At 40.3% G+C, this 15,187-nt stretch overlaps 1 protein-coding gene and 1 pseudogene across 1 annotated transcript in view; one reads left to right on the plus strand and one right to left on the minus strand.

Annotated features, from left to right (window-relative positions):
• Window positions 1-15,187, minus strand: part of Grik4 (glutamate ionotropic receptor kainate type subunit 4) — a 284,790-nt gene that overhangs the window by 174,707 nt on the left and 94,896 nt on the right. The window lies entirely within an intron of this gene.
• On the plus strand, window positions 8,118-8,756 carry LOC129687421 (casein kinase II subunit beta-like; annotated as a pseudogene).

Consider the following 15,187-nt stretch of genomic DNA (forward strand, 5'->3'; position numbering starts at 1 on the left):
AGAAAGAAAGAAAGAAAGAAAGAAAGAAAGAAAGAAAGAAAGAAAGAAAGAGGGAGGGAGGGAGGGAGGAAGGAAGGAAGGAAGGAAGGAAGGAAGGAAGGAAGGAAGGAAGGAAGGAAGGAAGGAAGGAAGGAAGGAATGTGGGAGTCCCAGTTTGTATCTGGTCTCCAAAGGAAGGTACAAAGACTTCCCATGTGCACCTCCCAAAAGAATGACACGAGGCCCACAAAGGGACATTTTACATCCACCCTTCAATAAAACCCTCAACACTCCTTTCTCTTTCAAAACTGGAGAGCTTTAAGATGGAAGGTCTAGTTAATTACAAAAATGTTTTTTTTTTCCACAAGGACCAAATATATCTGGGCACAGGGTCTTTTCTGAGACTGACATGCAACCAAGGACCATGTATGAATGTAACCTAGAACCTCTGCTCAGATGTAGCCTGTGGTAGCTCAGTAACCAATTGGTTTCCCATAGTGAGGGGAACAAGGACTATTTCTAACAGGAACTCAATGACTGGCTCTTTGGCCTCCCCACCCCCCAAGGGAGGAGCAGTCCTGTTAGGCCACAGAGGAGAGCTTTGAAGCCAGTCCTGAAGATACCTGATAAAACAGGATCAGATGAATGGGGAGGAGGTCCCCCCTATCAGTGGACTCGGCAAGGGGCACGGTGGAGATGAGGGAGGGAGGGAGGGACTGGGAGGGAATGAGGGATCGGGACACGGCTGAAATACAGAGTTAATAAAATGTAACTGATAAGAAAAAAATAAAATTCAAAAAAAAATTAAAAAAAGATGGAAGGTCTAAACCATTTCCTCATGGCTGGATATGAATAAAAAATTCTCTAAACAGAATGGATCACTGAGCCTACTTTTCCCCTGTCTCCTGTCTCATAGGCAAATCTCTGTGTCTTCTGGGCTTTGCCCTGCTTAGCTTCCAAGCCTGAGGCCTGAGAGCTGCTTGTTCAGGGTAGAATGGGCAGACATGGTGTCATGATTTTCTGTAAGCTGAGAGACTGTCACAGACCTGGTAAAGAAGAGTTTGGACAAACTGTAAACTTTTTTTGGCCAGTTACTGTTTCTTAATTGCTTTTGGAAAGCAGAGAGACTAAGGTTAGAACCTGAGTGCCTGGTAACAGCTTCAGGTCCAGATTCTTCTCCTAACATCAGGTTCTAGGAATCAAGACCTCTTCACTGTTCAGCACAGAAGTCACAGGACAAGTGGACTAGTCTGCAATTTCATAACTGTGGCTCCACCAGTCTGGGGTCCTGTGGAATGGCCCGCCCCTTGGTTCCTCTGAGCCTTCCTCTGGAGCTTTCTCTGGCGGCCCTGTAGTCTTCAACTTGGAGTCTGTTACTCTCCTTGACATCCTTTTAAATGTAGGTAGAAGAAGCCTCACAAAACTCACACAGACACTCACTCACACTCAGGCAAACACACACATATGAAGGCACACACATGAACACACACACCCACGTTCACACACATATACACATGCTCGCATGCACACATGTGGCAGGTACCCAGTACTGCTAGGATGGTATGTAAGGGGATTAAGCACGCCTACCCAATCAGTACACTTTGAAGTCCTTCTCTCTCTGCTCCATGTTTGTAGAGAGTGCTCCATACACATTCACACACACGCCATGCACACTCAGACACACACACACACACACACACACACACACACACAGGTAAGCTGTGCCCTTAGCACTTGGCTTAGAAATGTCCTCAGCCAAATACCCACTACATAACTCACAAGTCCGAGCTTCCAAATAGCACAAAGAAGCATGTCCAAGGCGGCAAAGTGCTTTGCCACTGTATAGCAAGAGTGGCCCTTCTTCTGCTGTCAACGCTATTTTCCTTGCTCCTCCTGTGATCGGAGGACAGCCTTATCTATCCCTATCTCTATGAACTTCCCTCAGAACCCCTGAGCTACCTGCTAAGAAGACTGGGCTTTCTCTGTAGTCCTCTGGTCCCCCCCACACACACACCCAGGATTATCACTGACAGTCTCTGCACAGCAGTTCAAGCTTTTTCAAGCACACGCCTCAAAACTCCTCCAGCTTTTCCTCATATTCACTTCTAAAATGGCTTGCATGCTCAGGGGAGGGGGACTTTGTTACAGAGCAACTCCTCCCCCCATTTTTAACCATGAATTTTCAGGGGATCGATTGGCTCAGAAGCTAAGAGCACTTCTCGCTCCTATAACGGACCCAGATTTGATTCCCAGCACCCATACGGCAGCTCACAGCTACTTGTAACTCCTGTTCCGGGGGATCTAAACCTTTTCTGGCCCCTGCAGGCAAGACACAGAGTACACACATATAGATATGGTAAACACTCATACAGGCAAAGTAAAAATAATCTTTTAAAACATCAACTTCGGTGCAGTATATCCAGGCTTAAAATACTATGTACTAGCTGACTGTTGAAAAGCAAATAAGGCTTGGAGGTCCTAGATGAAGACACAGTGGATTTGGAGTTTGGGGAGGCCTTCTGCTTTCAGGTTCCTAAACACATGGTATAAGGGTCAAGGCATTCTCTGGGCCTCTTTAACAAGGTTACTTATGCCATGCGGCAGAACGCTCATGGGCAGTCACTCCCCAAAGGCCCTGCTTCTTACTACCATCACACTGGTGGTTAGATTCCAACATAAACATTTTGATGAGACCCAGAACATAGACCATACACTTACTTCTCTGAGGACAAAACCTTTCAATGTATAACTATGTAAGTAGCCAGAAGGCAGCAGAGCACACACAAGCTATGAGAAAAATGACAAATGAAATCCATTTAAAGCAAAGAATCCTCTGTCAACCAGTCTCAGCAGCGACCAACCCTTCTTGTGTATAGGGGAAGGTCAAAGAGGAGACAAGGCCTGACATGATGATACCCCTAAGAAATAGTTTCCTACTAAAAGAGGGACTGCGTCTTCTGAAGGGATAGCTGTAGCCAGAGGCTGAACTTTGGTTGACTTCCCAATTTTGCTGAGGGTCAGTCTTCATTAACTTTGACTACGTGGCATAAACAGATGCTGGGAGCTGAGGCCATTTTATCATGTCACTACCACCCAGGGAAGCTCCTCACTGCAGGATTTGGGAAGATTTGTGGGTGTTTGTTTTTCATGCCATGCCTCCCCTATAAAGGAGGCTCATTCCATTCCTTCTGCTTCCCTATGGTGCCCAGGGGGGCTGCAAACCTAGTCAGTGTTTCACTGACTACTTACTGACTAGCTGACTAATTGCAGGAACTCCTTTGGGTCTAGCAAGAAAAGCGAGAGCTGTCTTACAAAGAAGCCCCTGATCAAAGGCATGGGCTTAATGTTAACCTAGGAAAGAAAAAGAAATTCCCCAGCCATTGCCGCCATCTTCAAGGATTCATTCGTTGGATATGTTGGTCAAGTTGGGTAGGAGTCACAGCCTTGCTCAGACAGGAAGAATACTCCTTGTGAATGGTTGGTGGCCTCTGGCCACTATGGAGACTTCACAGGTGTTGGCAGTCTCTCTGCAGACCCTCGAAAGCATCTGGCTCTCAAAGGAAGATTCTAAGTTGACTTCCCATCTACCCTACCACCCTCCTCAGCATGCAGCAGCAATATGGTATAGGGATGACACCACTGTTCCAGGATAGAATCCTGATTTGTTTAAGTCAGGGGTCGGCAAACTATGGTCCATGAGCCAAATCAAGTCTCCACTTGTCAGTGGCTGGGGGTGAGCTCGAAGGGTGTGGTGTAGAATGGCTTCTTATGGTTCTTTTTAAAAATATTCATTCTTTTTACTTTTTTATTTAGCTTTCGAGTTTCTTTATTTATATGTTTATGTTGCAGGCAAGTGTACATGTTCACCTGTGTCTGCACGTGTGTGGGGTGTGTGTGTGTGTGTGTGTGTGTGTGTTTGTGTGTGTGTGTGCTTGTGTGCATCTATGTGTAGAAGTCAGAAGTTGACATTGGGTTTTTTCTTTGATTACTCTTCCACTTAATTTTTGGGATAGGGCATCTCACTGAACATGGAGTTCATGGCTAGGCTGAACCTAGGCTGGCTGAACCACCTTCAAGCATACACGGGCAGTATTCAGCCTGGTTTTTTGTTGTTGTTGTTGTTGTTGTTTTTCATGTGGATTCAAACGCAACTCTCAATGCTTACACAGAAGGAACTTTACCAGGTCCTCACCCTACCCTTATTTTTCCTACATTTCTTAATGGCTGCAAAAAAAAAAAAAAAATCAAAAGAAGATTACTTTACAGCAAAAAATAATCCAATTAAAATATTAATATCTATTTCTAAAAGCTTATTGGGACACAGCCACACTCATTCATTTACGCTTGCACTGTAGCTGCTTTGGTGCCACAGTGGCAGTTAGGAGTTATAATAGAGGCTGTATTTTTAGGCCCTGAAAGCCTAAAATGTTTATGACCTGACCCTTTACTGGAAAAGTTTGCCAAGCCCTGGTCTAATTCAAACATAAATCTCATTTTCCTTACCAGTAGTTTTAGAGGGCTTCTTAAGAACTCAGGCTAAGTCAGTCAGAGTTGGATGTTTCCAGATGGCAATGATTGTTTCATGGTGGTCAATGATCCAGACTTGCCATTGACTTGAGGGAAGAGAAGTCACCTGCTAGGTTTGGAGAAAAATTCTCTGCTAATATCCCATGATTCAAAGGGAGGCCATCTGTAAGATGAAGCTGATGTTCTGAGCAACAGAGCCAAAGTGAGAGTCTCTGTTTCCAGTGTCACAACAACAAACAATGCCACAACTTACTGCCGGACCTCCAGTTGTGGATCCCAGACCACTTCCTTATTGTTCAAGCTGCCTTCACCTGGATGTCTGTCATTTGGAACCTCTTGACTCTGGTCATTTGCATGTACTACTCCTTCTGCACAGAAAGCTCCCCACTCCCCATCCTTTGCCAAGCACCATTGAAATGGCAATGTCATAGGAGGCCACATGTGATCTCCTAGACCAGGTTTTATACATCACCTCACCTATAGTTCTCAGGATTTCCTTTTGCCACATCTATCACTAACCTATTCTACACTTACCCATACCTCCCTTGCTAGTGTCCTCATTGTCATCATAGGGAAGTTCATGTTTGGTGTGTTCTGTACTGATTCCCCAGGGCCCAAGGGCAGTGCCCACCCAATAAGTACCATGCTTCTCAAAGAACATCCAGACTTCCTGGAGGGCTGGTTCCTGTGACATAGGATTAGGTAGGGTATCAAGCTCTCCCTGATTGCTTAGGCCTATTACACCAATAAAGAAAAGTTGTATGGTTTTGGCTCTCACTCCCCTCCATTTCCATACTGTTTCTCTCTAAGACAGATTTTGCATTAGAGACCACCCCCTTCTTACCAAGCATGCCAGGTCAGACTCATGCTATTTTTGAAAAACAAAGCTAAGCTGCTCTCTCTACTATGGAATTTCTCAGAGACCTTGACACAGCGCTGTCTGCAGTGGTGACAGGGGAGGTAGGCAGTGCCAGGGCTCTGATTATGAGCTCGTAAGACAAGAGTCATGATATGCAGTGCTTCTCAAACTTATTTGCTGATGGCACCTTTTTCTCTAAGCCAAGTCTCACTAGACTCTAGAGATAAATATTTTTCTGTGAAACTTCCTGGCTTAGGGCCTTTGGGGAAAGGCAAACACAGACATAATGAATTAAGAGGCCTTCCAAAGTATCCACCAGAAAGCATCCACTTTACTGATGAGCTTTGAAATCATGTGTTAGGTACAGGGCTCCCTGGGTCCTCAGGATTGAGAGTCAAGGCAGACAGCCAAAGAGGCGGGCAGATAGGAATCCTGTGGGCTCAGAACCCTGCCTACTGTACCAGCCATGTGCCACCCCTGCTCCTGCAGTGAGGGGTACAGAAGGTACAGAGTTGAGAAATAAGGGATATTCTAAACAACGGGTGACAAGGAGCCACCTAGAGACAAAGGGATCCTCCACTGGCATCAAAGGCCACAGGCCTACTCCTTGGCTGAGGGTTAAGTTTGAATAGTTGTCTATGGAGATGATCCCTTCAGCAAGGTATGTGCCACAGAGGTGCCACTTACACTACACAGTTCTCCTCTGCTGTCACTGATGTCAAGTCTCCAAGCTGTCATTCCATAACATGTAAGGAATTGCCAAATCCTTTAGAGAGACCCTGTCAAGAGCCTCTAGACAAAAGCAGGAGGCTTCCTGTTTGTTTAACATGTTCTGGGTCTTTGTAGGGTGGGGTGGAGGGACCTGCCCAAGATGTCCAGGGGGAAAGAATCTCATGGAATCCAGACTCCCCGATTCAGTTTCTCCTCCCAAGCAATGAGCTATGCCAACAGCTCTCCTATCATTTAGAAAGGCTGGTGGCTAAGTGCCCAGGAAAGAAACCAGCATTTAAATGTAGCTTTCCTCCTTTGTAGAAGGAGGTTTTATTTTGGAAGGTTAAAAAAAAAATGATGTCTAGTGGGTTGAGTTTTCACTGCTTCATATCTGACCCTTAGAACTCATCTCCCATTTATAGTTCTGGGGTGGACAGAGTCTCAAGAAAAAGAAATACTAGCACTGCTCCAATGTTAGGATATTTGATCACACTGTGAACCCTGAGATTGTGTTGTTTACTGGAAAAACCTGTTTCTAGTTGTGATATGGCTCAGCCCTAGCACATACCTTTAATCTGAGAGTCAGTAAGATGCATAGAGAGATGTACAGGAAGTAGAAGGGAGGAACATTCAGTTTGAGAGTTATTGAGATGTGGAAGGAGCTTTTTTCTTTTGGGGATGCTGGCTGAGGAGTAAGGTCAACTAGGTGCTTTCTCTGCCTCTCTGAGATAGCAAGCTTTCACCCTATCACTTGACTCCTGAGTCTTTACTGGTAAAGTAAAATGACTGAGATTTTGTTTAAAAACATTTGGGACTCGAATGTGTGGCACCACCACATGCACAGAGAATTCAGGTCAGCCACAGATAAACTGAGAAGCTATCAGACTTGGTAAGACACCTGGAAAGTCCTCAAGGAGAGAGTTAAGTAATATTAAAAGAAAAGATCTTTCCCATGGTAAGGATGGGAAATATCATAATGCAGGACCCTGTATATTGCTGTGTAAGATGGCCTGAAAATAGAAGCAGAAAATGAAAAGAAAATGACTTAATTGGGATTGACATAATACTGATTATAATTACTATCAGTTTGGTAATTCATACTTTATCCTTAATAGCCATAGTGGTTTTCTGTGCCAAATATAAAAAGTGGTTTGATAATTGTGCCAAATATGAAAAGTGAATTGATAAGACATCAGTTTTAGAAAGACTTATAAATAAAATTTAAAAAATACTCAGACACAGGGAGAGGAATTTAGACAAGAACCTATTGCACCACTGAATGATGAAACTGAAGAGAGGCAGCCCAAGGTTGTTAGAAAAGAAACCTTAGTTTATCCAGATACTATACAAGAACTACCAGCAGACAATAGGCAACTCTAAGGTTATGGAAAAGTTAAACGGAATGCTATGAAAATATTAGATTTGAGGAGATTTAAGGAAGCGATTGTTTCCTATGTTGTGCATTCACTCTGTGTGAAGCAAATATTAAGTTCTTGGGAAACTCAGAATAGTATTACCCCTCAAGACTAGAAAGACTTGGCAACAGCAATATTGGAAGCTGGTCCTCAGTTACAATAGTAAACATGGTGGAAAGAAGAAGCTTGGGTGACAGAAAAACAAAATAGGGATAGATATGTTAATAAGTCCCAAGATTAGTTGCTAGATGATGGTCCATATGCTGAGTTACAAAGGCAGCTTATATCTGATGATCACTCCTTGGGCTTTTGTCATTTAGTAGCTTTAAATGCTTGGCAGAAGGTTAAAGAATCAGGGAAGGGGTCTGAGTAATTTACTAAAATTATACAAGGCCCAAAGAAATCTTTACTGATTTTTCCAAAGATTGACTTCAGTTATTAATAGAATAGTATCAAATTCAGAAGTTAGACAAATTATAATAAAATGTTTAGCTTTTGAAAAATTTAATTCAGAATGCAAAAGGATGCTTAGGCTTTTAAAGGCCACTGTAGTGGTCACTGTAGTTCCTCCAAAGCATAACTCCCCTTCCCCGCCCCAACCCCAGTCCCATCCAGCTAATGACATAAGGATGCCTAGCTCTGAGAAGGTGTCATAGATTTCCTGTTTCTGTGGGCTCTATAGTAATAAATTCTTCTGTGAGGTGAATGAAGACTACATCCAGGACAAATTTACTCTCACTGGACTCAACAAGCAAGTGCCTCACTACCAACAAGCTCTAGACATGATCTTGGACCTGGTAAAAAAAAACTGGAAGACAACCCCAACCAGAGTGACCTGATTAAATGGGCAGTGGAGATGCTTTATGGCTTGATCCATGCCCACTACATCCTCACCAACCGAGGCATCTCTCAAATGTTGGAAAAGTACCATCTCAGGAAGATTTTGGCTACTGTCCCCATGTGTACTGTGAGAATCAGCCAATGCTTCCCATCGACCTATCAGACATCCCAGGTAAGGCTGTAGTGACGCTCCACTGCCCCAAGTGCATGAACATGAATACACTCAAGTCATCAAGTGTTATGGTGCCTACTTTGGCACTGGTTTCCCTCACATGCTCTTCATGGTGAATCCGGAGTGCCAGCCCAAGTGACCTGCCAACAAGTTTGTGCCCAGGCTTGACAGTTTTAAGATCCATCCAGCAGCTTACCAACTGCAGCTCCAAGCCACCAGCAACTTCAAGAGCCCAGTCAAGACGATTTGCTGATTTCCCACCCACCTCTCCCTCTGTCTGACACCGCCATTCCTTTGCTGCCACCATTTTAAGAAGTCTAAAGTTTTTAGTTTGAATTAAAGAAATTGATATTGTGGTAGGAATATGAAATGAAGTACAATAAAAGGAAAAAAAAGAAATATGGCTGATATTGGATCTCACATTTATGATGCTACTCTGATAGGGGAAATAATTTCTAAAAGTTTTTTTTTAATCAAAATGTCAGATGTTTTCATTGTGGTAATCAAGGTCATTTGAAAAGGGACTGTAGGCAAGGAGTTCCTAGATACGTGTTTTGTATTTTTTTTTTCCTAGAGATAATACAAAAAGAAGACCCTAGCCTTCTAGAGTATGCAGAAAGTATGGCAAAGGCCAACATTGGACTAATGAATGCAGATCAACAAGGAACAGGCAAGGCAACCCTCTTCTGTTGGGAAACAACCTAGGGGGCCTACCAAAGGCCCCAACATCAAAGATAACAAATTTAATTCGATCATTCCCTGTCAGCATCAGAGAAACACATCCACAGAGCAATGAAAAGATTTAATGCCTGTTGTTAAAAACTGCTCTGGATGTAACCAAGGACAGAACAGCTTCAGAAGGTAAAACAAAAACTTGAGAAGAGAACAGAAAACAAGTATTTTGGCAAACTGCTATAAATGATAAGAGACCTAAGCTAAAAATAAAAATAAATGGCATTAAAATTAAAGGTTTAGTTGACACAGGAGAAGATGTAACAATAATTTCACCAAAATCTTGGCAAACAGATTGGACTCTTCAGTAGGTAAATATTAAGCTTCCCGGGATTGAGACTTTATTTCAGGTAAAATAAAGTGCAAGATGGGTCAAATGTACAGGGCCAGAAGGACAAACAGGAAAATTAAAACCATATGTAGCTAATATAGACATGAATTTATGGAGACATGACTTATTGCAGCAATGGAAAACAAAGATCAATATTCCTCCAATCTCAGAAACACCATAAAATAAAGAATGCTTCTGAGAAAAAAAAATTTAGAAGGTATTATCAAGAACAGTCACAAACCTTTCAGGTTGTACATAAATAGGACACAACAGCTGTTGGTCTTTTAAAGGTACCAATCATTCTACCTTTAAATGGTTAACTAACAAACCTGTGTATGTGGGATAACAGCCTATGACAAAAGAAAAATTATAAGTACTAGAACAGCTACACAGGAGCAGCTAAATGCTCAACACATTGAAGATTCTATAAGCCAAGGGAATTCCCCTGTGTTTGTTATGAAAAGAAATCAGGAAAATGGAGGATGTTAACAGATTTAAGGGCCATAAATAAGATGACTCACCCAACGGGCTCTTCATAGCCTGGAATCCCATTGTCTTCTCAATTACCTAAATCATGGCTTCTGATAGTAATTGATTTATAAGACTGCTTTTTTTATGATCCCTTTGCATGAGCATGATAGGGAAAGGTTTGCTTTCCTAGTACCTATTTATAGTAATAGTTGTCCGAAAATGATGTATCATTGGAAAGTCTTACCATAAGGAACGTTAAACAGTTCTACCTTGTGTCAATATTTTGTACAACTGTTAGAAATAGTTCGTAAACTGTTTCCTCAATCTATAATTTACCATTATAGATTGATGATATCTTACAGGTTGATTCAGATCAAGATACCTTAGGAAAAAGTGTTTAATGAAGTAAAGAGAAATTTTCCTTGCTAGAGATTACAAATTGCACCTGAAAAAAGTACATAACATAGATTCTATCAATTATCTAGAATATAAGGTAGGTTTAAAGAAAATTTGGCCACCAAAAATACAAATCAGGAGATAAATTATAAACTCTTAATGATTTTCAGAAATTACTAAGAGGTATTAACTGGCTATGGCTCACAATTGGATTAACTATTTAAGAGCTAAGTAATGTATTTCAAACCTTACAAGATTGTAAGAACTTAAATAGTCCAAGAAAATTAGCACCTGAGGCTGAGAAAGAACTGGCTCTGGTAGAAAGAAATTACAGGAAGCACATGTGGATCAACTGGATCCAAAGCTGGATTGTATTTTGGTTATTTTACCTTCTACCCATTCTCCCACAGGAATTATTGTGCAGAGAGATGATAATATCTTAGAATATATATATATATATATTATATATATATTATACATATATTATATATATATATAATCACACAAACAGAGTAAAAAATTAAAGACCTATGCAGAAAAGGTTTCTGAATTGATTCTAAAAAGAAAAATGAGACTTCATCAATTTGTAGGAATTAGACCCAGCAGAAATTGTGGTACCTTTTACTAATGCTAAAATTGTCTCATTTGGGGCAGAAAATGAAGACTGGCAAAGAGTTTGCGGCAGTTTGGTGGGGGGATGTATTAACAACAAATATCCCCAAAGCAAGAGACTTTAGTTTATAAAAAGAACTAATTAGATCCTCCCTCATTTGGCAAGAACAATACCAATTTCTGGAGCCCCTACATTCTATACTGATGCAAATGAACCATGAAAGGCAGGTTATAAATCTGGAAAAGTAAGTAACGTGGCTCAGAATCTTTATGATTCAGTTCAAAAATCTGAGCTGTATGCCATTCTTAATATAGTTAGTGACTTGCAATATGCGGAAAGAATTGTTTTACATATTGAAACTGCCGAACTCATTCTTGATGATTCAGAATTAACTTTGCTGTTTATTCAACTACAAAACAACATGTAATCAGAAATAGAAATCATCTATTGTAAACAACACAGATCTAGCAGGCCCTCTAGTACAAGGTAATGATGAAATTTATCAGCTATTAAAAGGAAATGTGCCAGAAGCCATAGAATTTCATAAGAAACACCATGTTAATAGCAAAGGTTTGAAGAAAGATTTTTTTTCTATCACTTGACAACAAGCCAAAGAAATTACAAGAAAGTATCCTACTTCTTCTGTGTATAACCAAACTCCATTACCTACAGGAAGTAACCAAAAAAGTACCCAAAGAAATAAAATTTGGCAAATAGTTGTGTTTCATTTTGCAGAGTTTGGAAAATTAAAATGTATTCACCATACCATAGACACATATTGAGGATTTCAACGGACAAGTGCTTTAAGCTATGAAAAGACTGATACTGTAATTACACATTTATTAGATGTTATGGCTATTATGGGGACACCTGTACAAATTAAGACTGACAATGCTTCAGCATATGTCTCTAGTAAAATGAAACCGTTTTTTTTTTTGCATATTACAACATAAAGCATATTACAGGTGTACCACAGAATCCTCCAGGAGAAGCAGTTATAAAAAGAACTAATCACACTTTAAAAGATATGCTTAATAAACAGAAGGGAGTAATAAAGATCCTCAGAGTCAGATTACACAGTGCTTTGTTAACTTTAATCTTTTAAAATGCTAATGAGAAAGGACTAACAGCTATGGAGAGACATTGGATAGTAGGGGAAAAAAGCTGCTGAATTAAATCAGCCTGTATATTTTAAAGATGTGTTGACCTCAAAATGGAAATCAGGATATGTGTTACATTGGAAAAGAGGTTTTCACAGGAGAAGAAAAGCTATGAATACCATCAAAATTGATAAAGTTTAGATTCGAACAGGAGAGATCTCCTGAATAAGGAGAGATGATAATTCATCAGACAGCTTGGTCATTCAGTTCAAACTAATAAGGACTAACAATTGCCTTTCATTTGATTGGGCATTAATAAATAAAAATTTAAAAAAAAAACAGTAATATTTTCAAATGATAATTTGCCAAACGCATACTTGCCTTACTGGCATGAAATGAAAAATGAGTTTTCTTAAACCATGTGTCTTAATTTCATGTAAGAATGTTAGACTGTAGATTGCCAACTGGCCCATGCCATCATGGACATTACCTTTTGAGTTTTCTTCTTAAATAAAAAGCATATTTTTGTTGTTTGGTATAAAAAGCACAGAAAAGAGATTTAAAATGTTTTAAGCTCAAAGGATCACTACAGTTCAAATGTGTTTTCTAAATGCCTAAGAGGGGGAGTGATCTGAAGCTAAGATAAAATATATGAGCAGGGCAGTGGCAGCCCTACAGAGACAGGCAGATCTCCGTAAGTTATAAACAAGGTGGCAGTGGCACATGCCTTTAATCCCATCACCCAGGGACAAAACTCAGATACAGCTCCTAACTGGTATGTTTGCACACTAGAGAAATCATATACTATATTTACAGATTATTATAAAACCCTCTATAGGGTTCCTAGAAAAGCAGCTAATTTCCAGTGGGGACAGGAACAAAAAGCAACCTTTGTGACTACTGGTAAGCTCATCTCTGTGCATGGGACCCTGATTAATACTGAACCAGATGATACCATATTTATTGGTGAATTGACAACTAGGGACTCTTCATAAAGCAACAAGTCCACCCATTTGCCTATTAGTTTCTATTGCAAATGTTTCCCATATATGGAGAGTAAATATTATCTCTTTGAGGAACTAAATCTGGACACTTTATGAGGCGTGGAAAACCTTATACTCAGTCATTGCTAACCACCCTATGGTCATGAGGGCACTCCTTACAATGATGGTTGGACCCCTTCAAAGGCAGAGTCCTTCACAGGCTTAGCCATGGAAGGAAAGGTATTACAATGGATCTACCAGCTATCTAAATTCCTTCATGGCCATGATGTGGTAACAAAGGGGTCTGTGCCTTCCCACAATGAGGAATAGCTCAGTTGCCTGTAATCCCCATCCCTAAACCACTCCCCCTCCCCCAGAAGAGATACCTATTGAAGCATGGGAACCAATGGAATGGTCACAACATTTGCCTAACACATGGTTTATTGATGGTTCATCAACCGCTGATGGAACCAAAGCTAATGGAAAACAGCAGCCTATAGAGCAGGAGATGGAATGGCAAAGACTGAGCAAGGAACTGCAAAATCAGCACAGCGCTACTGGCTACAAGACAACTAGGAAAGTAAAGAACATTTTCTATCTTTTCCAGTTCATGTGCGTGTGTGTGTGTGTGTGTGTGTGTGTGTGTGTGTGTGTGTGTGTGTGAACGTGTGCATGCACACACAAGCACAATTTTATAACTATAAAGTCATCAAAATGGAAAACCACTAACTGGCAGATAAATATTTGGTCATGGGAGGCATGAATGGAAATGGCAAAATTTAGTAAAGACATCAATTTTTTTGTAGCTTATGTAGACAAGACAGACAAAACATCTAAAGAGAATGAAATAGTGGACAAATTGGCATTATGTTTAATTAATACTAGAATATTAAATTCTTCTAGGGAATAAATTCAGAATAAACCAGCAAAACTAATATAGTACACTTTCAAAAAATTGGAACGTTTACCCCTAACACTAAGAGATAAGGGGAAATGAAGAACCAAATTAATCCAGGACAACCGTATGAGAAGGAATTCATAGCCAGGCTGTGGTTCACACCTTTAATTCTGGCACTTGAAAGGCATATGCCTTTCATCCCAACACTTGGGAGACAGAGGCAGGCATGTAAGATTTACAGTGATTTAAATTTAAAAGCTGCTTGCAAAAGGCAGACTAAAATTCAAAGTCCTTTGTGATCTAAAAATAAATACACTTCAACCTTTTGATTTTATATATAAAGAGAAGGGAATATCGGTATATTTACCCACACATGCTAAGGCATATTTAGTTTCAAAATTTCATAAGAATTTTTAAAATTTTCAATTGAAAGATAATAGTTTTTGTTGCCAAAAACCATTTTGCCCTAGGAAGATATACGGGGGGGGGGGGATCCCCAGAATAAGAGCTGGGGCAGGTTTTGCTTTTATCTTTCCAGGGGAATAAAATCATCCAACTAAAAAATCCAAAGACCACTGGACAAGTGAAGCATATGAAGTAAAAAGACAGATCATCAAGAGAAAATGTCCTAAGAAAAGAGTAAATTGGCCAGGCAGTATCAACCACCTCCGGCTTATCTCTACTGCCCTTTATAGACGTCAAGTGTCAAATGGTCTTTTTGTGGCCCCAATTCAGTTAAAAGCTAAAGCTGGCTTTGGGGTTGGAGTATGGCTCTCTCCTTTTCTAACCCATGCATGCTTCTTAAAGGTAAATCTGAAATCTCTGTCTCATATCAGAAGAACCACCTGGTATGGGACAGAGAAAAAAAAATATGGGACTAATCTCATGATCTTTTGGTTTTCATTCGACTCTTTAAAACTTTTTTGAAGGTATAAATATTATCTCAAAATCAATAAGATTATATATATATATATATAAATTTTCTTCATGATACTAGTAGTCATACAGAGTACTAACTAATTCTAGAAACAAGCTTCATCTAGCCTTCTGTATATGTTTTCAGGTTTGAGTCTTAAGCAAGTAACTGGAAACAAAGTTTGTGTACTTTAGATGTCCCTAAGAGACTGTGGTCCTCAGACCTTTCAGACATCTGCTGAATA

Source organism: Psammomys obesus, unplaced genomic scaffold (genome assembly GCF_907164565.1).
Source record: "Psammomys obesus unplaced genomic scaffold, mPsaObe1.curated_primary_1811, whole genome shotgun sequence".
NCBI classification, from domain to species: Eukaryota; Metazoa; Chordata; class Mammalia; order Rodentia; family Muridae; genus Psammomys; species Psammomys obesus.